We start from the raw sequence: 3,135 nt of genomic DNA on the forward strand, positions 1-3,135 counted from the left end.
GTGTAAGCTTAATCGGTCCGTTTATAGACTGAAACAAGCTTTGAGATCTTGAAACATCCGGTTTGATGAAGTAATCTAGTCTTATTGATTTATTCAATGTCGAAAGAGATGACTACTTAGTGGTGATTATTAGTAGTTGTTGCTTTGTCAACTACTTATTAGGGCATGTCGAAAGAGAGGATAGATGACTATCCATCTAGGAGGGAAACTATAGGGAGCACAGAGATGTTCCCAATCGGAGATGTTCCTATAACATATGCTAGTTGAGCAGGGATATTCTCGATCAAAATGTTCCTATATGTTGCAAGTTGAGTGAGAATGTTACCAATCAAGGTGTTCTCATAATGTTACTAGCTACGCAAGGATATTCCCAATCAGGGATGTTCACATAACGTGTGTTGACTGATCGAGGATGTACTTGATCGGGGGTGTTCCTACAATAAACAGGAATATTTCTGATCGGGATATTTCCATACCATGTGCAAACTGAAAGAGAATGTACCCAATTAGGAATATTTTCATAGTGTGTTGATTGACCAAGGATGTGTGATCCCCGGTGTATCAATTGCATTTCGCACTATGTAGATAAATTATAGATCCTAAATTGATGGTTGTCAAGGAAGGAGAGTAGGGACCTGATCTTTGTTGTAAAGCTATGACACCAAGGGTGACCTCTATTTTTTTTTCAATTATGATTTTTTTTATTTAGTATTGCAGTAGAAAAATAATAAAAGAACGTAGCCCTTATCCAGCAGTCAATTTGAATGGTTGTGAATATTCATAATTAACGATCACGAGCATAGCACGTGCGACAAAGAAAAACTTATTCGTATAAAATGTCACTCATTTGTATGGAAGAGGACATGGCGGTTAGGTCAGGGAATGTTTTGGTTTTATTTCGTAAACTATAAAGGTAAAATATAATATTTTTAAAATACAAGGGCAAAATAAAGAGTTAATAAATTATGAATGACAAAAAAATCTCTAAGGAGCTCACATCACGTTTTCCTTTCCAAATCATACTTGCAAATTAAATCATGATGTGTAAAATATGATTTTGATTGAACGAATGTTGCCACTATATTTTGAATTTTTTGTGTTCTAAAATTTTCTAAATTTTTTTGATGCTAATTAGCAATGGGAACTTGGGCTTTTGAATTCTCAAATCACAATAGTATAACTGAATTTTAATGACTGAATTTGATAAAAATCACTACCATTTATAGATTTCCGAAGACCTAAATAAAAGAGTGAATTTAGATTTAGATATTTCACGAGCATCCAACTTGCTGTTGCCCAGCACTGGAAGATCCTTCATGAACTTAATCCTAATTCCCTTCAATCAATCTGTGACGATCCTATTTGAGTAATTAAGGCAATCAATTAGATCGCCATAGTAAGAAATGAATGACCAACAACAAAGCGAGGCACAAAATATCTATCAAATTGTCTAACTTTCATAAGGCATTTCGTTTAACAATCCACTAGATTCTTAGAATCACATAAATAGAGAATAAATAGAAACGGAGATCATAAATAGTTTCTATTCTGCTTCGGAATAAGCGGTGTCTAATTCAACTTCTACTGTACTCCTGGCATTAAATAGTTTATTCAATTGCTTGCGAAGAACTAACACTAGCTACCGCAACAAATCACAAATTATCAAAATGAGTGATCAAAACGGAAGAATAGTTCGATAATCATTAAAGCCTATTACATAAAGTAATTTGCAACAAAACAATTCTTTTCCTGGGTGGTCATTTTATGCAAAATTATTAACTGTTCGTCTTTTCTGTTAATAAAGAAAATTACATCTATGTTTAGCTAGTCATTACCTATATCATGAACAAGGCAAGTTGAATTACCAAAGACATTCAGGGAAATGTTCATCCTCGACAAAATGGTGTGATGGCAAAACTTTCTTAGATACTGAACAAAGCAATGGCAACAAGAACAGATGAAAACTTCTATGATATTCAAATTCAAAAATGATTCTTAACTCGTATCATTTCATACTCCCAAAATTTCTAATTAAAATGTAAAAAGTTGATCTCGTTCCCTTCCACAAATTGCAGAATCTGCTATATGCAAAAATGCTTCTTGATGGATATGATATGCAGCGGAAGAGAACTAATGAACATATGGCCAAATTACTCACATTTTTCTATCAGTGAAGGTAGAGCCATGCTAGTTTTCCACTTCGAGGATGAAAGAATCATGATAAAAAAAAGCCAAATAGATTGCCACTTGAATTAGATTTTACAAAGCTGAATCTGCTCTAGTCAAACTTTTTGCCACTTGTACTGGAATCACATCTTACTCTCTGATAAAATAGGACGTAAGCTGCTGATGTCTTGATTTCTTCTTCCTTTACAGAGGAAACATGACTATCATCAAAATGGTACCAGCTGTCTTCTTCAATTAGCTGTTGGGAAAAAAATATAATGAACAAAAGTCCAAACAAGTGGAGTAAAATGTTCCGAGGAATGTAAATAAATTGCTTGTTGTATTGCTAAGAGTGTTAGTTAAGATGCTCCAGTTGTGTATACCAACAAGCTGCATTGTACACTCTTTGTGGATGATGAAGGAATAATCAGTACGGTCCTGAAAGAACACTATAAAAATGGATTTGCAATTCTAACACCTCAACTTTTGATAAGAATACAAGCGGACAGAGTTATGATCTTTGAGGACCTTGATGTTTCTAAATGGAAATGAATCACTTAATTTACTAGTCAATAGCTCCTGCGATATCTTTTATCTTGCTAATGGAAGAAAAGTAACTGACCTTAGCATAAGCAGAGTAGTGACCTCCACCTAAGCCTCCATAGTGATTGCTTACCGCATAGAGTTCATAGATAAAAGACTGTGGAAAACCAATCTTTTGCTGAACATATTTGGTCAAATCAAGATTGTGAACAGGAAAGTTCACAAATGTATCAAGTTTGTTTTTCATGAATCGGCTGTAGGAAAATCGTTTCAAGTGAACAACCAAAATATCTGGCAATCTCCATAAGTCAAGCTTCTTAGTTGCTTGCCTATGTTCCTTGCACTTGGGGCAGTACCTAATACAGAGTGTAAATTTCCTATTCAGAAAACCATTAATAGTACTATCAATATTTAATGGAGCAAGAG

The 3,135-nt window shown here is 34.3% G+C and overlaps 1 long non-coding RNA gene across 1 annotated transcript; it reads right to left on the reverse strand.

Annotated features, from left to right (window-relative positions):
- Positions 1 to 1,944: 1,944 nt before the first annotated feature.
- Positions 1,945 to 3,065, reverse strand: LOC141816958 (uncharacterized). Its single transcript, XR_012600762.1, has 2 exons — positions 2,789 to 3,065; positions 1,945 to 2,425 (listed from the first exon to the last, which is right to left on the reverse strand). It is a non-coding gene; the product is annotated as an uncharacterized LOC141816958 (long non-coding RNA).
- Between the last annotated feature and the right edge of the window lie 70 nt (positions 3,066 to 3,135).

This window comes from Curcuma longa, unplaced genomic scaffold, assembly GCF_044706935.1.
Source record: "Curcuma longa cultivar G26 ecotype Majalengka, Jawa Barat unplaced genomic scaffold, ITB_CL_G26_1.1 contig_18813, whole genome shotgun sequence".
NCBI lineage: Eukaryota > Viridiplantae > Streptophyta > Magnoliopsida > Zingiberales > Zingiberaceae > Curcuma > Curcuma longa.